Consider the following 21,792-nt stretch of genomic DNA (forward strand, 5'->3'; position numbering starts at 1 on the left):
AGATCTACGCTGAAAGATGTCATGTGTGTTGTTGTTTATGATTACTTATGTGCTTTTAAAAAGTCACTGCTGACTGCACTGCAGTATTTTCACTTCACAGTGGAAATTTCTCTAATATCATAGCAAGCTATTGTACTCTATTACAGCAGTAGAACAATAGTAAAGTCTTGACTTGTAAAGTGCAGCATCCCATATTTGCTTCTATAAATGACACACTTGGAGGTGCTTTGAAATTTTGTGTCTCAATGAGCATTTTAATTTTCTAGTCTTTAGGACCTACCAGCTCATGAGATTCTTCCCAGGTGTAAATAAGTAAAGTGTTTTTAAATATTAATAGTCATGGCAGGCCTTAAGACCAAACTGATGTTGCAGCGTCTGTAGCTCGCCTTCTTGATTTGAATGGAAATGTGGGAAAATAAAATTTAGTTTGTGTGCAAAGCCACCTGCGTTCCATCAGTGCCTCTGGCTTTTTTCATGAACGGCAACGCTGTCCAGTATTTAGAGGGATGACAGAGGACTAAGGAGGCCTGGGTCTTGCTTACTCTATGATTTTGGACAAGTCACAACTTCTTTGTTGTCAGTTTCTCTAGCTGTAGGAGGAGAATAGTTCTCACTTTTGTAAAGTGCTTTGAAATCCCTGAATGACAGGTGCCACATTAGTACAAAGAATTATTACTATTTGGCAACCTTACCCTTACTTTTCCTTCCTGTGGCAGGTGATGGGGATAGAGGGCAGCCGCCTGGTGAGGGGAGAGGAGTTGAGGTTATCTCTCTTTAATAGAGCCAGAAATCATGGCATCATAGAATCATAGAATATCAGGGTTGGAAGGGACCTCAGGAGGTCATCCAGTCCAACCCCCTGCCCAAAGCAGGACCAATCCCCAATTAAATCATCCCAGCCAGGGCTTTGTCAAGCCTGACCTTAAAAACTTCTAAGGAAGGAGATTCTACCACCTCCCTAGGTAAATGCTTTCTGCCAGTGCAGTGTTGATTGTTGCAAAGACAACAGTAAAGCAGTCAGGTGCCAGAAGAACGCAGCATAAATGACCTCAATTCTACTTTGCGGCAATTAGCCTTCACAATGAAACTGGCACCTTTTCCCTCTCTTCATCCAGCTTTCTACTCTGCTCTCGGAGGTGTCCATCATGTTTTATGGAAACGTTAAAAAAAAAAAAGGGGATGGGAAGGGATTAGTTAAACTTAACTCACAAAATATTGCCTCTCTCCAGCTATTTGCAAGCCTACCGTTAGCAATGTGCCTCTGGTAGCCTGGGTCACCGTGACAGATGGAAGGAAGAGTTCAATGACTGTTCTGCTACAGCCTACAATGTCTGAACAAACTGCTCTTGTCATTAGGTTGGAAATGTAATCTCTGCAAAAGAAGAGGCTATGGTAGACTTAGCAAGATCTGTTCACGTTATGGGAATTTAATGCACCTGGTAGAAACTAACGGCAGGTCATCAGTTTTTATTGGCATAGTGCAGACATGCAGCGTGATGAACTGATCTGGCAAAACATTAACAAAGAAAAAAAAGTCCCAAATCTGGTTTTGTAACCGGTTTTGTTGAGATCAGAGCAAATACTGCTCTTCAAAAACTTGTCTCTCCAAGCCCTGTATTTTTGCTGCTGTGCTCCTGATGTAGATGGTCTTTTGTACAGAGTTCACAGATAAAAAATTTTTCTGACACATATCTAGAACTTATATAGTCACCTACTAATTTAAGCCAATTTGGCCTAGGTGATGGGTGAATACACTTGAAAATTAAATGGGTCTGATTTAAGCATCCTTTTTCTGAAGTCAAAGATTATATAATTAAATTAAAAGAAAATGTGTTTTATAATAAACTGTATTTCCTCTTGGCAAAATCCAATTTTGAAACAAGATTGTAATATCATATCTAAAAATGTTTTCCCATGGGTATTACCAGTCTATTTCATTTAATTGTTTTCACCCATCGTATTATGAGCTTTCAAAGTAGTAAAATGAGTGTGGTTTTACTGAGAACAAGAGAGAAATGGAGGGGGGGAAGACAGTTTTCTTTCTTAACAGGAACTCTTGGAAATTCAGTGGCAAAGAACGTGAGGGGAGGAGGGGCTTAATCCCTTCACCTACCCATCACCCATACGCTTTAAATCATTCACAAAATGATACTTGTGTAATACTTTATACTAGTGTGAAGACAGCTATAGTCTTGGGGCCAGAGTCTCATCTCAGTCACACCAATGTAAATCCAGAGTGAGATCACTGGGCCTGATTCTGATCTCTCACATTAGTTCATTGACTTCAGTGTAGTTACTCCCGATTTGCACTGGTGCAAGAGCTATCAGAATCTGTCTTTATGGTGTTACTCTGGATTTACACCATGATAAATGAGATTAGAAACTGACCCTGGGTTTCTGAGTTTTCTTTTCCAATGATTATCTGTGCTATGAAGGAACTTAATGAGCCATACTGCAAAGATTTTTCACTTAAGCAAAAATATTTAACAATTCATGTTGGAGCTGTTGGGAGCACTATTTCCCCCAGAATGGCCATTTGCATTAAACTCTGTCTCGATCTCTTAGCCTAGTTATACACCGGTGAAACTCCATTATCTTCAAAGGAATTACTCCCAATTTACATTGGAATAAACGAGAGCAGAATTAGGCCCCTAGAAACAAAGTTGTGCCAACTGTCGTGCAGCTAGCACGTGTGTGTGTGTGTGTGTGTGTGTGTGTGTGCAACGTGATTTGCACGGGTGAGTGATAGGAAAACCGTAGGAAAACTATGGGTCAGATTCTTAGCAGGTATAAATTGGCATGCCTCCATTGACACTAATGCAGCTACATTGTTTTGCACCAGATGAGAATCTGGCCCTGTAGACGTATCTAGATTTCCATTAGTGTCACTGATGCAGTCAGCTCTCGAACCTTGCTTTTGCTTTCATACAGTGCTGAAAGTACAAAGCATTGAAACGCTGGGGTAGGTGAAATTCCACATAAATGTTCTGTACGCTTAAAAGTGAAATATGAGCCTATTCTAGTGTTAGTTAGTTAATATTCTCATTTTCTTTCTTATAAGTTTATCTGTTCATCTTCTGTTCCAGCACTCTGAAGGTACAGCAAAAGGGGTGACGTGTATCACCTTCAATTTTGCACTCCTAAATGAACCAGTGTACGGTAATTTGAAGCCAGGGGATTTGGTCCAGAGGGCATAGTACAGATTTGTGGAGGAATCACGGAGAGAGCCAGGTGGTTAGTATTCAGTGCGTCGATTCCTAAAAAGTAAATGCCAGTCACTGCAATGTCATTATTACACAAACCTGTCATGCATGGGGTGGGGCTTTTAGACCTGGTATGACAGCTGAGAAGAAAAATAAGGCAAGTCACCACTGCCAAAATATAAGCTGCAATGAGCCAAACATGCACAGCTGTTGATTGCAAATGCTAATTATCACTGGATTAATGTGCTGGGGTGCAGAGTTGCTTGTTGTTCAAAAATAGTTTAAACTCCAGAATGCTGCTTTTCAGGATCATGCAAGATGAGTTGTATAGCAGCAAATAAACATAAAGAGAATGGTGAGTGGGTAGAATGTCTCCTCAGATGCAAAGTACAGGTAAGTCATTGAGGTTTTTTTTAAAAAAGACAATAGGCCTGATTTTCGCAGTTGCTGAGCACTCCAAGTGACTTGAGCAGGAATTGTGGGGAGTTGAAATTCAGGCCCAATAATGATAAAAAAAATCTAGGCATATTATTAACATGGGACCAGATTCTGATGCCCTTATTCCTGGTGAATAGCACCAAACTTCACAAAAAGTCTCATTAACATCCATGGGACCACTCATGGAGTAAGTACAGTGTTAGACATGAGTAAAGGGATCAGAAACTGGCCCACAAGTGACAAGTAAATAAAAAAGTGCAACAGAAAGCTCCCTGTGCTGAAGCTTCAGCCCAGTTCTATGAGCCATCGGTGTACAGCTTTGGCTTCCCACACTGACTACTCAGTGCCCTGTCCTCTCTCACAATACCCTTATGATGCAATACTTAGAAATGGATCTACTTGTGTGTAAGAAAAATGCAGCCACTGATTTTGGCAGTGTTTTTGTTTGTGAAGAAGGATACCAATCTACCGTTCCTACCAAAAAGAATGTTTTTTTTTTTCCCCACCCGTCTCACATTTTAAAGGGCAGGTAAGTCCTTGTCTCTTGTGTTCTACTAAAGCATGTGCTTAGTTGAGCAGTTAATGAGAGTCACCACACACTTAAACATGCCCACACATTTCAGGGCCCCACACATCCCTGAGTCAAACTCCTAGTATAAAAGACCATTTTAGAGGGAAATAAAGTTATGTAGGGCTGTGAAACATTTCCTCCTTAATAAATCCTGAGCAATTATAAATTGCTTGCTCTAGGCTGGTCTCTTGAGAGAATAAGAGGGGGAAATGTATCCTTTATTTAAAAAATGTTATGTAAAAATGTGGCAGAACAAAACAATAAGTCATTGAATCTTTCCAATGATGCCCTAGTGAGAATGTGCACAACTGTCCCTAAACTGCTGGGACAAGCTTCTAATCCTGCCTTTAAAAATACTAATTTTTCCAGAGGAGATGGGAACCTGTAGTTTTATTTTAGGGTGTTTCTAGACTACATGTGCTACAGCGGCACAGCCCCGGCATTGCCGCTATGCCAGTGTAGCACTCTCGGGTAGATACTTGCTGTAGTGATGGGAGGGGGTTTCCTGTCGCTGTCGTAAATCCACCCTGAGAGAGGTGGTAGCTAGGCTGATGGAAGAATTCTTCCATCAACCTAGTGGTGCCTATACTGGGTCTTAGGTCATTTTAATGACATCTCTCAGTGGTGTGAATTTTTCACCTCCCTGAGTGACATAGCTAGGTGGACCTAAGTTGTAGGTGTCGACCTGGGCTTAGTTACTGAGGCGATATCTACACTATCGAGCCTATGCCGGCATAGCTACCTCAGTATGGCCATGCCAGCATAGCCTCCTAGTGTAGGCGCAGCGTACACGGGCAGGAGTTTCTCTGTTGGCGTAGGAACAACCCCTCTCCAAATGATATTAGTTGGCCACCAGAAGCCCTCTGGTGTTTGGAGTTTGTCAGCATAGCTGTGTCCCTAGGGTGCATGTGTGTTTGCACCCCTGACCAGCATAACTGGGCCAGTGTAAGTTTTAAGTGTAGACCAGACCAGGCTTCATTAAGCTACGTCCTGCCTTGACTTAAACCCCATGTAACCTGCTGACTTCACTTAGGCCTGGTCTACACTTAAGAATTAGGTTGACATAACTATGGAGCTCAGAGGTATGAACAATCACACCCCTGAGGGTGCTGTTGCTAAGCTGATCCAACCCGCAGTGTATATGTGGCTAGTTCGAGGGAGGAGAGCTCTTCTGTGGACCAAGCTGCTGCCACTCAGGGAGAGGGATTACTTACAGCCGTGGAAAAACCCCTCCCATCGCTGAAGGAAGAGGCTGTCCGTTGCTGTAGCTATGCTGCGGTAGCCCCTGTGGTGGGGACGTGGTCTTGGTTTATACAGGGTTGTTCAAGGCAAACCCACTGATTGAGATTCTTAGCTGATTCCAATTGTCGGAGTTCCATTGACGTCAACAGAACTGTGCCGATTTACACCAGCAGAGGATTTTCCCCATTCTGTTAATATACTGAATGCAAACTTTACCTTATATATTTAATATGAACTATGTTGTGAGTCTTGAGGATTGAGCCTTCGATTTTTGTGGGTGTTTTAAAGCAGGATTGGTATAAAAGGTGAACAGTGAAACACAATTCGCCTTCCGTTTCAGTGGATCTCTGACTGGTTCCCAGTGTGTGTGTGTCTGCGAAATTAAAGCCACGGGAACTGAGCACAGTTTGGCAGTTTTGTTGGCTGTGTCAGCAGAAAGGACAAGGAGTAAATAGATAAGGGGATAGTTACCTCACATCCTTCCCACACTCCTTGATCCTTCCAGGTCAGAGTTAAAGCATATTGGCAGAACGCCGTGTAAAGAGCCAGCACTGAAAGTGAATAACTTATGTGGATGAATAGGGGACTTCAGTCTTTAAGCTGACAGTGCAGCGTCTTTCAGGACTTTTAAAATTCCCCTACATTAAAATAAATAAATAGTTAAATAAACCCAGCTTTGAGATTTGTTTACAAGAACAGCTACTGAACACGTATAGCCCACTGCATAAGAAACGCAGCCATTGATGATACATTCACTCATGGACCCTTTCAAAAGGGGATTAGAATGATGGACTAAGCATGTTAGGCCCAGTCTTGCTGAGATATCCTCATGTAACGTGGCTTCCCATGGAGGTGCAGAGGCAGAATGTGCTGCACTGCTTTGGCATGTGTTTAGTGAGTATCAATATTTATACAGTAATTCAGAGGATAATAAATTTGTAACTTGCATTTGTGACATGCATCATCCGTACTTTCCATTGCTCTGGATGGGGGAATGAATGGGACTCTGGAGCAGAGGATGTTGCTATTGGAATGTGTGAACTATAATTTTTAAGCTTTTCTTAAGTTTTGTCTTGTAGGCCAGGCCTGCTGGCCCTAAGACATGTCCATTAATAGTATTAGTACTTAGCTAGATAAGAGCACTTTCATCCATAGATCTCAAAGCATTCTACAAAGGAGGTTTAGTATCATTACTCCATGTTACAGATGGAGAAACTGAAGCACAGAGAGGGGGAAGTGACTTGCCCAAAGTCACCCATCAGGCCTGGGGCAGAGCTGGGAATAGAACTCAGGTCTCCTGAGTCTCAGTCCAGTGCTCTATCCACTAGGTGACGTTGCCCTTCAAAGACTGTGCATAAGCTTCTTAACATGTGCCTCACAGAGAAACATTGTTTATTATTTATATTACAGTAGCACATACAGGATTCCACCAAGATCGGAACTCTGTTTTGCTGGAAGTTGTGAGAGACAGTCCCCCAAAAGCTTACAGTCTAAATAGACAAGATAAAAAGTGGGAGAGGAAACAGAGGTGAAGTGGCTTTCCCAAGGTGACACAGCAAGTCAATGCCAGAGCCAGAAATAGAAGCTGCATCTCCTGATTCTCAGGCTAGTGCCTGATCCTCTCGACCACACTGTAATCAGTAACTTGTATGATCAGAACCGTTGGTGCTAAAACATGCTCGGAGCCAGGTTTCTGGGGGGATTCTGTCTAGCTAAGATACTTATATCACTGCCATTACTACAGTATCTGAGCGCTGCAGGGTCTGTCATGTGTTTTCCTCACACCGCACTTGAGAGGTAGGGAAGAACTGTTATTCTCATTTTTTACATATGGGAACTGAGGGTCTGTCTACACTGCAGCTGGGGGCAAGCCTCCTAGACTTGCGTTAATGGGGCTTGAGCCAGCATGCTAAAAATAGCAATGTGGACGTTCTGGCTTGGGCTGGAGCTTTGGGCTCCAGTCTAGTGGCTCAGGTGGGCTTGAGACGAGCTGGGAAGTCCAAATTGCTGTTTGTAGCGCACAAGCACGAAGCTCACTCTCAGCTGCAGTGTGGACAGACCCTGAGGGACTATGTGACTTGCCCATTGTCGTGCAGGAAATCTGTGGCAGAGCAGGGAATTGAACCTGGCTTATTTTTCTCTGACTAAAGAGGAAGATGGGCTCAGCACTGAATTGGACCTCTTCCTTTCTCCACTGAAAAACCAGGGGCAAAATTCTCCTTAACTTCAGTGGCAGCACGACTGGGCATTAGTATCCTTGTCAGTTGTATCAATACCTTTTCATGAGTAGGATACATCATTTGTGTCCAGGGATAGCCAAAGCCCCACTAGAGAGATTCAGAATGTCCGTGTCATTACAGTCAGTACACAAGCAGAATGGACAACTGAAACAGAGGGTGAAGACAGGCATATTTCTGTTTATCTTTTTTTTTAAATACACGTCTTTCAGGAATACATCGTCTGTTCACCTTCCCTATAATATCTCCCTTTTTCAGTGGACCTCAGGATATGGCCTAATAATAATAATTATTATTATTTATAACAAATTATATAATTATACCATAATTATACAAATGGATGATAAATGTCTACATAATAAAAATGTGTAAATAATACATTCATACTCTGTGCCCTGGTGGACAACCCTTAATTTTCACGAGGCACCTTTTCTTATGATAGTACTAAATTAGTTTGTCTGATCTTACACCCCCTTTCTCATACCATCCACGATTCATATAGGGTCCCCGTAAATTTGGGCCGAGGACCTTATTTTTTCTGTTAGCATGTGATACACCATGCACTTCTAGGGCGCTATATGAAACTGCAGGACTAAGCGGCAGGTTTATACTGTTGTTCATAAGGACTCTTAGTAACCCATTGAGAGATATCGCTGTCTCGCTGACTAATTGTTAGTGATCATATTATGTGTAATAGCATGTCTACGGTGGAACATTATGGGTCTATACCGTACTGCAGGCAGTGGGAGAGCATATAACAACAAATCAGGCTGTGTGTATATGCATATTTCAAATTGCTACTTACACCTGTAGGCAGAGAAATGAGATATTTCCCTGCTTTGGCAGCTTTACTTTTAAAACCATAAAGATTTCAGGCAGGATTTTGAGGTGAGCCATTTAGAATAATTCTCCTTATGTGCCATATCTTTTTCTCATCAAACTAATATGATTTTTAGCAATGAAAACTTTTCAGGACCTGTTGGATTTTAGAGGCTGTAGGTCATGTGAAATCTGACACCAAAGATAAAAGGCTGCATCGAATTATTAGATGCTGGTTGAGATTTCTTTTCTCTCTCTGCCTTGATCTGGTGTCCTCCCTCAATGTGAAGCTGTGTTCAGAAATACATATGGATTTACATAAAGCTTCCCAGGTTCTGTAATGCTCTGTGTCCTCATTAAATCCTTCAGAGCCTTTATCAGGGACAAAAATGTCTACTTTCTGAGAAAACGTTGATTAAAGCAACAGCGAGCACAAGTTGAAAGGCTAATATTATCAGTTTTAACTCGCTGGGGTGGTGTTTTGCCTCAGGTAAAACAGACTCATGGTGGAGAACAGTGATAACTAATGCTGAGTGTGATTCAGCCAGGCTGTATTAGGGCATGCTACAGCAAAAGCTGGGAAGTGAAGAACCTAGGGATAGCGGGGTTTGGGAGGGAAAGAGGAAGAGGGTATTTAGAAGGGAAGCATTTTCTGTGGGCATTCAACTGCTGTCAGCCATTTTAGATTTCTGAATCCTATTTCCCTTGTGCTTCCAGAGAAGCTTTTGGGGGAGTCCCCAGCTAAAACTCAAATTTGCATTTAAATAGTTTTTTCTTTCTTTCTTTTTTTTTTTTTTTAATGAGTAGGACACATGGGAGACTTAAGACTATTTAGGTTTCCTTATGGGAGAGTACAAAATGTTCTCACCTCTTACTCCCCCATCACCCCCCACAAAAACCCAGAAATTTTTAATGCACGCTTCAAATTAGACATTTAGAAAAAAGGGAATAGTGCATCTTTAAGGGTAATATAATAATAAACAAATACATGTAGTTGCCTTTGCAGCAGAACTAATCTTCCCTCAGCTGAGCTGTGATATAGATCAGTAACAAGAGCCACACGCAGGGGGTTCCTTTGAAATGCATAATACCTCCTCGTATAAATTGGAGTTGGTGTGATGGAGCTGTGAGATGACATATTGTGGCATGACCCCTCTCTACTGATTGTGGGTGAACCCTGCAAAGGTAAATCTAACACGGCGCACACATCAGACAATTTCATTTTCATCACCCAGGGACAAAAACATAGCAACAGAATCTTTTCAAATGATAATCTGCATGCTGGGTGGAATATTTTTTCCCCTCCTTCCTCATTCCGCCCCCCCCCCCTTTGCATGTTCAATTCGTGGTGTAGGTGAAGGGAATTATAAAAGGTTTCCTAAAGTTAGTTAGGTCTTTTCGTTTCGTTTCGTTTCAAAAGTTTGGCATTGTGTGTGTGTATGTGTATAACTGATTCATTTTCCCAATTCCCTCAGGGACATTCCAGTAATAATGATTTATAGGAGTGCAAAAATCTATGTTTTTGTTGTTACCACCTAATATCCTTCCCACCCTCAAAAAACTGAGTTTTCTTTGGAAAAATCTCTCTCTGAACAAACCCCCCCATCTTCCTGTGCTTTTCCATTCAATATTAGAAATAATTATCCTGTGCACATCATGCCTACAAGGAATATGTAGTCCAGAATAAATGTATTTGTGGTAAAGCTATTTACATTGATTTAACTAAAACGATGCTTTACCTAGGGTAAGGTAGGGAGTGGGGGTAAAAAATTCCATTTGTCCTTTAAAAAAAAAAACCAGCTGCAGTGTTTGCTCTACTGTTTAAATGACGAGATTCTAAGAGTAATTTTAAAAAAATTCAGATTAAATTTTAATAATGCTCTAGTTTGAAATGCAAAACAAAAACCAAATCAAACCAAAAAACTCCAAGTCAAATGCTAATTGCTAACCACCGTCTACATTGTACAATTTAATGGTTGCTAAAACATTTTGATTTCACAGTGGTGGCTTTTAAATCCTCTGATTTCTTCTCCTGAACCTCTGTGAGTCAGCCAGACACAGAGTCAGCTTGAACGGCATTCTGCCCTAGGCTAGAATCTATTGGTAAGGACTGGATCTTTGGAGTGCAGTGGTTGGTAATATGTATCGGTCCAGTGCATTTAGGCAGAGGTATTGCCCTCTGATAGGCAAAACTCACCTGGCTTATGTGCACATAATTAAACTCAATGTCAAAACAAGCAAATAAATTATACAAAAGTTGGATGTCATAGGGCAATTTGTGCAGAATGGCAAATATAGGAAATGTAAGCTAAGGCATCTTACAAAACTCCTGTGGATGTATCAGCCCCAGCACAAAATATACTTAAATGGCTTTTGTCATTTTTATTGCTATAATCATGCTTATTATGGTAGTGCCTAGGAACCAGCCAAGAGCGTGGCCCATTGTGCGAGGCCCTGTACAAACATAGAGAGGTAGATAGTCTCTGCCCTTTTCATCATTATGGTGATGAGGATGACAAATGTCGATATTCGGCTTGTGCGCTCACCCATCAGAAATGACGACTTGCCCTGGGTGAGCATGTGAGTAGAATTTTGTGAGCCTGGTTTGGGATGGAAAAGTGTTGGAACAGGTTGTTCTGGCTCTGCCTCCACCTTCTCTCTTTCACTAGGCTCGATCCTGTGGCCATTAAGTCAATGGCAAAGTCCCTGCTTCAGGATGCGGCCCTTGTAGATGCTTAAGTACAAGCCTAATTTTAAGCATGTGAGTAAGCCTTTTGCTTAAAGATAGGTATGTGATTAAGGACCTTCTTGAACAAGGGGCTCTTGTTTGCTCTCAGAGCCACTTAAGTTTTCTCCTCCCAAAGGCCCCCTCATTCTGTCTCCTGATGTCTCTGGGCTTAAAAAATACTCCAGTGTCATTTATCTGCTCTCAAGACTCTCCCTCTAATCCCTCGCATTCTCTTGGCCCTACATGGTGGGCCCAGTCCTGTCACCCTTACTCCTGTGTAGACCCATTGACTCCTCATGAAGAGTAAGAGTGAAAGGCTGCAGTCAATGGGGGCATTTCTTGGCATGACCTTGTACTCTGCTTTGGAGAGAAGGAAGGGTGAACTGAGGAGAGAAAAACGGTCCACAGTTCCAAACGTTACAACCTTCAAGTAGTGAATCAGCTAGTTTGTATTTTGTCTTACTCAAGCTCTCAGGGCCCCAAATGAGAGTAATTAATTTTTTTCCTCCGCTAACTTTAATCATGGTTGCGCTAGGCCTAGTAGGTAGGTTGAAGGGTTTGGCTTATCTTTCAGGTTTTCCCATGACATCTCACCTTAGCCTTCAATGGAGTGTGGCTTTGTGATGAAAGCAACAGAATGCTGAGTTCTACCTCATTGCAGCCACTGACTCTGTGCGATGTTGGGCAGGTCACTTTGCCTCAGTTTCACCATCTGTAAAATGGGGATAACAACACTTACCTACCACACAGGGATGTTGTAAGATTTAATTCATGAAGCTCTGTGGAGTGCTTTGTGATCCTTTGCAATGAAAGGTGCAAATTATTACTATCTAAATTGTTCACGGGGGAAATTTGCAGACACACATACGAACAAAAACCCACTTTAAAAAAGGGAGAGTGCAGATTTGCTTTGGTATTATAGAATTAAACACTCAGCAGTTAAATAACTCCACCCTACACCAAGTAGTAGACACTGAAAGAGCATGAGATGCAGAGGGAAAGCTTAAATCTACTAACAGATTAGACTCATCATGGGGCCACACTACCATCAATACCTCCTCTCTCTCTCCTGATGCCAAGTGACATGGTGATTGTACATGTAACAGTGTGACACAGAGATGAGTTTGTCAGTTCCACCTAGTGTGATTGCCATTTTTTTCGAGGAGAAGAAAGGAGTGAAATTGAAGGAGAAAAGGTCAGAAAGGGCTGGTCATCCTCTCCTCTCCTCCAAAATCACTTGTTCCTTTGGAAGAAAATAAGAAATGACAGGTTCCCCTGCCACTTGAGATAGAGACAGCCCAGAGTAAAATAAAAAGGAAAGCTTGTTAGAGGAGGGGAGATAGCAATGAATGTAACCTGTTAATAATGCATTTCAAAGGCACAGAATCCTAGTTATTGTTCATGGCATCTGCTACCTCCAAAGTGACAGTGACAAGTTCTTTGATTAGAAAGAGTTCCCTCCTCCACACTCCCTCCCACCCCGCCCGTGAGGTTTTGTGGAAAACATCATCCTCTACCTCAAACCCTGATGAATGCTGCTGAGTGTGTGCTCAACTTTGGGAAGTGGCTTGTTTTGTTTTCCCTTTTCCAGTTCAATGCAAAATCATCTCCGTTCAGGATCCATTGGCCCAGGAGAGCCTTGTGCTGAGTTTATGCCCCTCACCCACCCCCTTCTCAATCTTATTCCTTCTAAATTATTCAAAGGAGAAACCATGATGATAATGATCCTCATTTCAGAGGCTTTATAGCTATATACTTTTTAAATTTCAGAGCATGCTTTTTACTGATTTGCTATTTGCCATAAATCTGGACAGCTCTTTTCTTATTACTCTAGTTACTATAATTATTGACATTATTATTTGTTCTATTATACTGTTCAAAGGTGTGCTGGCCACTTCACAGATGCTCCAAAGAGCTTCCAATCTAAGGCCCTGATTCTGCAATGAGCCACATATGGGTGGACTCCTGTGTCCCCACAGAACCCTGCTAATGTCAGGGGGATTGGCACAAGAGCCTGCCTACAGAGTGTGCCTCATGAGATGGGGGCCTGAGCTGTAGACATGACACAAGGAATGAGGATGACAACTATAGGGAGAGGTGGGGCAAGGAACAAGGGAAACAGTGATGCTTTTACTCTGTGTGTGTTGTGGGCCAACGGCAGAAGCTAATAAACGGGGACTCAGGTGCAAAAGGTTTGTCTGGGAATGTATTCAGTCTGGTTCTGATCTCACTTGCATTGGTCTGACACTGCTGATTTCATTGGAGTTACTCCTGGTTTACACCAGTGCAGGTGGGATCAGAATCAGAGAACATTCAGAGAACTTTCTACTGGTTTGACTAGACTTTCTGTGCCCTGTGCTGGCTGGCAGCTTGCTCCAACTATTCCCTCCCTCCCAGTCTCTTCACCTCAGCTTCACTTCACACCTGCCTCTCTTCCCCTGTCCTGCTCACTTCCCTTCCTTTCAGTGTCCCCGCCCCTTCACTTTTCTTTCTGTTTAGCTGATCCCCTCCTAACTGCCCAGCCCCAGCCCAAAAATATCCTGGAATGATCATGATGTTTACTGACATCGCATTGTTCATTCAGCTTGCGTATAGTGCCCTTTCCCACGCCTGCATCTGTCTTTAGCTTGTAAGTGCCTCAGTGCAAGGGCTGTTTGCTGCTCTGTGTGAGTGCAGTGCTTAGCCCAGTGGAGCCCTGTTCTTGGTTGGTCCTTAGGCCACAGTAATAATAAATCGTAGAATCCTAGAAGGTCAGGGTTGGAAGGGACCTCAGGAGGTATCTAGTCCAACCCCCTGCTCGAAGCAGGACCAATCCCCAATTTTTGCCCCAGATCCCTAAATGGCCCCCTCAAGGATTGAACTCGCAACCCTGGGTTTAGCAGGCCAATGCTCAAACCACTGAGCTATCCCTCCCCCGAAACTCGTCATTCTCATGGGTGCAGGATTGGGATCATAGTGGCTAGTAACAATTCATAGAATCATAGAATATCAAGGTTGGAAGGGACCTCAGGAGGTCATCTAGTCCAACCCCTGCTCAAAGCAGGACCAATCCCCAATTTTTGCCCCAGATCCCTAAATGGCCCCCTCAAGGATTGAACTCGCAACCCTGGGTTTAGCAGGCCAATGCTCAAGCCACTGAGCTATCCCTCCCCCAATAATGTTGTTGTTTATTTTATTATTTGTATGACCATAGTGCCTAGGAGTCCCAGTCCGGGAACAGAACCCCTTGAGGCTAGGCGCTGCTCAAACACGGAACCAAAAAATGATCCTTGCCCCAAGGAGCTTCCAGGCTAAGAGAGAAGAGACATCCGATAGACACAGACAGGCAAGAGAGTACAAGGAAAGACTAAGAGTAACAATCACAAATTAGAAATATTACATCATAAATAACCATCACGCCCACTGTTGGCATCTAAACCCAAGGGGGAAAAGATGAACGCTCTTCAGAAGCCTGCCCTGTCTGGTCAGGGAACTAAAATATGGTTTCATGGTACAGACTATCTTAAAAAATATACGGACACAGACACTCTCGCGCTGTTAGTCGCGTGCACGCACCCATACACGCACAATGTGCCACCTCCCCAATATTCTGTGTGACTTTTTATACCCTATATATTCAGGTTAGTAAGATGACAAGTCACATTTTACTCATACATTCATCCCCATGAAATCTACAGGGCCTATCATTTCTCCCTCATCTGTAAGGGAATAAGTGATGGGTAAAAGTAGTTTGGGACTCTGGTGAGTTTTTGGTAAGGTGGTTAATTAAAATTTGTTATATTTATGTTGCTGGGGGGTTATTTGATTTGATCTTGGGATAATTGCTGGTTTTGTTTATTTCTACCTGCACTTGTAAAAGACTGCCTAGGGTAAAGAGAGCCTTGGAGGGGAGCTTTTTTTTTGTAGGGTATTAAAAATCCAAATAAATAAGACATAAATCATCGAGGTTGCATGAGGTGTGGGGGGTAAGTCAAGGCAGAAATTAGGACCAACAGACAGACCCAGTTTGGCTCTCCCTTCCACTGGTGTGATTCTGGTGTAACCCCATTGACTTCTATGGAGTTATTTTTGATTTACAGAGCATTTAACCCAAACATTTGTACCGATAATTGTGATCAACTTGCTTTGTTCCATACTGCTAATCGATTTTGTTATTGTTTAAATAAGAAAATACTCATTTAATCCTTTTTTTTTTAAACCAACAAAGTGTATTTATTTTATTTTATTTTTCAGATGCAGAGTGCTGCCCTGGAGAAGGCCAGGCGGCTGAATTGCTGGCAGAAACCTGCCCCTGAAACACAAATCAAATCCTTCGTTAAGATCACCCAGATTATGGTAGAGGATTTAGTTATTGAAGCCTATAGTGCAGTGTGGGCTTGGAGGGTGATGGACTGTACTGTCCCATGGGCAGCAGATTGTGGAGAAGGGGAGGAAGGATGATCTGGTGCCTAAGATACAGCACTGGGACAGAGCATATCTAGGATCTGTTCCTCGCTTTGCAACAGACTCACTAGCCACTAACCTGCCCTGTCCCTTATCTTTGTCCGTAAAATGGGGCTAATAATACTTACTCATATGTATTATGAGGATTGGTGCATTCACATTTGTTTGAGATCCTTGGATGTAAGGCCCTGTGTAAATGCAAACTGTTCAGTATTGTTATCCTTATTCAGTATTATGAGAGGGACAATGTGCTTTTGCTACATTGCACCCAATAGAAACGCTGCTTAGGTAGCCTAGATTCTCTCACATGCTAAAAGCGCTAGTAGGATAATTATGTATTTTTAAAAATGTACACCCTTCCTTTCAGGAAAACCAAAGCGGTTAGCATCCTCATAATTTTCTCCACTGCGCCAGCTCAAGGCAGTCAACTCTTGGATGCTGGCCTTGTTGTTCTCGAGCACCTTTTGTTGGCTGATTCACTAAGCTTTGTTGATGGCAGGGAATGGCTTCCTCAAGTTAAGATGTCAAAGCCAGGGGCAGCCTGACGTGAAGAGGTAAGATCGTTCATTTTTTAATTATATGGGACCTCCTCCAAAAATAAGATGAGAAAGGACATATTAGAGCAGGGGGAGGATAGTTAAGAAGAAGTGGCTGTATTTGTGTGTGAGACATAATAGCTGTCCACACTGTTACTATACAAACTCACCTTAACTTCACCACCTTTTATGTTGTTATCTCTTTAAAGGTCTGTGGGGCTCTTATACAGGGACAGGCTTCTGTATTAAAGATGGACTGTGGGTCTGATCCAGTCTGGCAATCCCTATGTTCCAGTGTTCCCTAGAGCTGGTCAAAATTTTTTGTCAAAATCCCTTTTTTCCCTGTGAAAAATGGCTTTTCAACCAACATGAAAATTTCTGCAGAAAATGTTCCTCTTTGCTTGACATTTTCTGGATTTTTTTCATCAAACCCATGCCCCAACTTTTAAACCTTTTTTCTTTTTTTAACTGAAAACTGAGAAAGTTGTTTGGTTTTATTTTTTGTTGCAAACCAAACATTTTCAGAAGAAATTGTTTTGGGGGGAGTGGAGAAGAATTTTTTAAAATGTCTTATGAAAAATAATTGGCATTTTTAACCGTCTCTGCTTCTATACAAATAGAGATTATTAAAAAAAAAATTTGAATGCGGCTTGTAGACTCTAAGCCAGCTCATGTACAGAAATATCCAGACGTACTATGTGGATTGAAAGATACTGGGCCGGATTGTTAAAGGTATTAGGCACCTAGCTCCCAGTGAGTGATAGGCACCTAAATACCTTTAACTGCCTGGCTCCTTATCTTAATTCCCATGAAACAGCATGATGTAGAAATAAGAGGAAGGTACTTCTGTTTATACTATATGTGTATCATTTTACTAGTACTGCATTTTTCCTGAGAAACGTAGGTCAGTTGGAGATCTGTCCTAGTGCCAGGGCATCAAATGGCAAAAGACAAAGAGGACTGAAACGCCCAGTGTAAGAGGCACAATAAACATCATCCTCTTTAAAAGTGTGGTACAAAAGTAGCCAATGGCAAAGAAACAAAGATCAAACTGACTTTTAGCTGTGGCTTTGAAAACAGGCCTCCAGGAGATGGGGCCACTGATAGGGCATTCGCTGCGAGTGTCCCAGGGTTTTGGACCTCACTCCCTTGGTCTGAAGTAGCCAGAGTCTGGTGACCTTCAAAGCCATTTCTTTGATTGGGATTTTTGAGAAAGTCGAGGGTTTGTTCCCAGAGATGATGTGGGCTGATTCATTGTCACATTGTTGATTTGTTCCTGCTGAATACTTGTTTTTTTGGCGTTGGAGGGTGTATTATGCTACTACAAGATTAAGTATGTGTCTGGGCCCCTAAAACAATTCCATAGGTGTCTCTTTTTCCAGTATTATTTAAATCTAAAGAAATAAAATAAATCAATAAATATAAAGTCTCATGCATTAGCCCATTAAACCACCAGTCTTTGAGAGAAACAACTATACCCACAGAGCAAACCAAGGTCTTAGGTACAGCTGAGAGAATAACTGGATGTTCAGTTTGGTGGCTGAACTGAAAAATCAGAAATAGTTTTTGTTTTGGATTGAACCAAAATAGAAACGTTTCATTTTTTCTCACCAAAAACAAACAACAAATATTTTGGGGTTGAATGACACGTTAAGTTTTGGGGTGGGTTTTTTTAGCCTTTTAAAAATAAAAATTAAATCTAACTAACTTTTAAAATGAAACTTCATTTCAAAGCAAAAAGTCAAATGTTGCATTTCAAAAATGTCAAAATGAAATGTTTTGATGTTTTGTAATTCCCTCCCCCCCATTATTTTGGATTGATTTCAACCTGAATTCACAAATAGTTTGATCAACGTGAAACTGCATTTTTCTGCAAATAAACTATTTGTCTGAAAATTTTGCCCAGCTGTAGCCCTGGGTCCACCTGTCTGATGGTCCATCGCAGTCAGTGGGACCTCACATTTAAGTGCAAGGGTCTTATTGCTCCTGTTTGAAGAAATAGATCTGGATCTCAGTTACAGTGCTGTCACTCCGTTGGAGTCACTCTGGGTCGAGAATGGTGTGAGAACAGACTTTGGCCCTTAGGGTTTTTTTGTATTTTAAGACGCTCTTATTCATAATGGACCACTTGCGTCTGGTTTCTGGAGGGAAAAAAATCAAATAGGATGAGCCGTGACTCACCATTGGTCCAAGCAACCCCACAATAGGCTTTTCTCTCTGAAAGATGTCTTTGTGGCATGTCTGCTCCAAAGGGCGGAACTTTTTCAAACTGCTAAGCCTGCGTCTAACTGGGTGCCGTTATTTCCATAATAAGATGGCCAGTGATAGATGATACGATACGGTGATTTTGTTTCTCAGTTCTGTTCAAGTTACCATTTGAAACTGATATGACAGGCCTAAGGCTAGTATAGAAATTTGCTACAAGTTCCCATTTCGCAAATGCCTTGACAGTCAAATAGCCTCCCTTGGTCTGAGCTTATTTATTCTCTCGGGGATCTATTTTTAAAAGTTATTAGCAGATTACTGGTTTTCCATCAACCTCAGGCACCAATCTCCCAAAGATACCATTGTACTTTAATAAGGTGTGTTTGATAATCCTCAAATAAAGGAATTGAAGGTGGGATAAGGAAGGGAGAAACCGCCATGCTGATTTACCTAAGGATTCAGTATAGAAAAGGGTTAAATATACTCATGTTTCTAAATGGCTGAACTACTGTATGTTGTAGTTTTCAACTGCAAATCATCTTTAATAGCAGACATCACGGGATGGCTCATTACATTAAGCTATTTTTCATGCTATCTTCTGTAATATCCTTTAATCCAATGCGTTTCAAATCACCTCAGGCTAAAATAAGAGACATAGCGATGTAATAGCCTAGTGTATTAGTGGGTTAATTGCCCTGTTGTACTCTCTGGTAGATATCTCTGGAATGAGTTCTATATTAATTGTAAATTGCTTAATACATTTAACTCCTTGAGCAGCTTGGTCCTGTGATATGTCTTTAATGAACAATAAAAGTTTCAAGACACAAATAGTTGTTTTCTTTATGGGATGCTCCAGGGTATCTTTTTTCTTTCTCTAAAAGGCTCTGAGTTTATAGTTGATCCACTTTGTGCTTAGCAAAAGGTCAACCTAAAGTTTTATAGGTAAGTTGTGGTTTTTCCCTAGGGATGGCTGAGAGACTGCCAACTTTGGGTCAGGATTCCAAGTTTCCTAGAGTTAGGCCTGTTACAGAGTCATGGGCAAGCTGTATAATTTGGATCTAGATCTGAATGTTGTCTAATTTTGAGGGTGTTTGGATCTAGGTTTTCAGTTCAGCATCTGTGCTCTTTACAATAGAATTGAAGTCTTAGATAATTGGAGATGCTGAGGGGAAAAAGAAGGCTTAAATTAAACATCAGCTTCCAGACTCTCAGTTTACCAGCTACAGGGACTGCACAGATAGATGAATGGCACAGGCTCCAATTCTGTGACAGGATCCAGAACTGGATTACAGACCCATACAGTGTCACTGTACTGTACATATTGCACAGCAGCTACTCTTCTAAAATATCCACTTCAACCCTGGGGGAAAGTGTAGCTATAGGCCAGAATTTTCAGAAGAGGGCTTAACACTGGCAATCAGGACGAGATTTGGTAAAGGGGTCAGCTGCCCTGGCGGTGGGGGCGTTGTCCGGCTTGCTGGCGGAAGGCGTGTACCTATTTACAGGATAGAGAGGCATGGAGTGAGTTTGCAGCTGCTGCAGAGCAGTCAGAATGGTGCTCTTCCCACCAGAAGAGAGGGGATGTTATATAAGTACATGCCAGGCAGGAGAAGCCCTCTGTTACCATGACAGAGTGGAGCAGCTCCCATCCATGGAAGTAGTGCAATGGTAGCTTTGCTCTAGTTGCTCCTTTCTCGGGTGGCTGGGAAGGAATTTTTCCCTTGCCCCCAGATTGGTGTAGGCAAAGGGGGTGGCTTAGTTGCAGCAAACATGGAACAGGAGTTAGGCTATGATCTTGCAACTTGTGTCAACATGGGGCAGATTTCCAGTGCGTGTGCTCCGTTGGAAGAGGATATAGTGATCAGCTAAGTGGATTGGTAAAGGATTTTAAGGAGGTATTTGTTAAAGGAGCGGAAAAGGGGGAGGAGGGGTTGGGACTCCCGCGAGTAGCATGGCTGGGAGCCAACCCCTACTCTTTCATTGCCCCCCCTTAGCCCTCATTCGAGGCGGGAGATGGTAAGGTCTCAGCTGTGGGTGGGCTGGGGATCAGGATGGGAAAGGTGACGGCTAGGGTGACCAGATGTCCCGATTTTATAGGGACAGTCCCGATTTTTGGGTCTTTTTCTTATATAGGCCCCCTCCTCCTGTTCCGATTTTTCACATTTGCTGTCTGGTCACCATAGGGAGGGCTGACAAAAGCCCCCAGATATATGCGGAATTACCTATACCGAACACTTTTATCTGCTGGGCACTCCCAGACAGTTAACAATAAAGTTGCGGCCTAATTAAACCACATCCAGTGTCTCCTGTCCTTCTTCCAGCATAGCCGGACAAAAGCACATGTGTTCTGGCAATGGCTTAAATGGGAACTGAGCTCTGTGGAAAAATCTGCCTCCAGCTGTGGGTGCTGAGCACTGAAAAACCTGGCCCCAGACACGTTTGCTTGTTTGAAAATCTGGCTCCTAGTGAGCTTGATTAAGCTCTCACACTAGTTTTACACAGGTGGGATTCCACTTAGCTCTGTGGATTTACTCCTGATCTGTATTAGTGTGGTTGAAAGAAAGGTTGGGCCCAATATGTGGTTAAAAAAAGGTTTTGAAAAAAGAATACCTTTGCGGGTGATATGTTCTATATAAGTTGCTTCTGACACATTTTTCATTCCGCTTTTTTTTTTTAATCACTTTATTGTTAATGTAGGCGAGAAGCAAAAGAAGTTTCACAGAATTTGCATTTTTAAAAAGTCTCCACTTTTAAACATTGAAAAAACATACCCTTAAAGCTAGCTATTTGCTTAAAAACCAAAGAACTCCTGTAACAATGGTGACTGGAGAGGTGAAGGGACTGATGATAGGGCAAAGAGACATTGACATCTAGGTCAGTGGTTTGAACACATGGCCCAGGTTAGTAGTGACTGAAAGTCATATCCACCTGACAGCTATTCACCGGCCTATATTAAATGAATTGGGGCTTTCAGTTCATTTCCTAGTAGACATGTTTCCACATCACAACGCAATGAATATATTTGACAGTAATGATCACTTCCTCTTGGCCTTGTGGCCAGGATAAGTATAATATCTGTTTAGGTACCAGTTCAGGAAAGCACTTAGGCACATGCTTAACTTTAAGCATGCACATAAGTCCCATTGTCTTTAAGGGAGCCAGACACTTAAAGTGAAGCATATACTTAGCGTGCTTTCCTGAATAAGGATGCTTCCCTAAACTGCGGCCTTAATATCTGAGATATCATCCATCTGAAGTTGGAGTAGGTGATCTAACGTCCATGAATCAATGGATATTCTTGTTGGGAGACTTAGCAAGGAGCCAAAGGATTGTGCATTGTGCGGAGGCTGAGTTATCCTTATATCGCTCA

The 21,792-nt window shown here is 42.1% G+C and overlaps 1 long non-coding RNA gene across 1 annotated transcript in view; it reads left to right on the forward strand.

The window, feature by feature from the left end:
- The window catches only part of LOC125623947 (uncharacterized), a 78,790-nt gene that overhangs the window by 39,544 nt on the left and 17,454 nt on the right, over positions 1 to 21,792 (forward strand). Inside the window, exons 3-4 of the long non-coding RNA XR_007353163.2 lie at positions 15,472 to 15,573; positions 16,049 to 16,235. This is a non-coding gene — a long non-coding RNA (uncharacterized LOC125623947). The remainder of the gene's footprint in view (positions 1 to 15,471; positions 15,574 to 16,048; positions 16,236 to 21,792) is intronic.

Source organism: Caretta caretta, chromosome 17 (genome assembly GCF_965140235.1).
Source record: "Caretta caretta isolate rCarCar2 chromosome 17, rCarCar1.hap1, whole genome shotgun sequence".
Taxonomy (NCBI): domain Eukaryota; kingdom Metazoa; phylum Chordata; order Testudines; family Cheloniidae; genus Caretta; species Caretta caretta.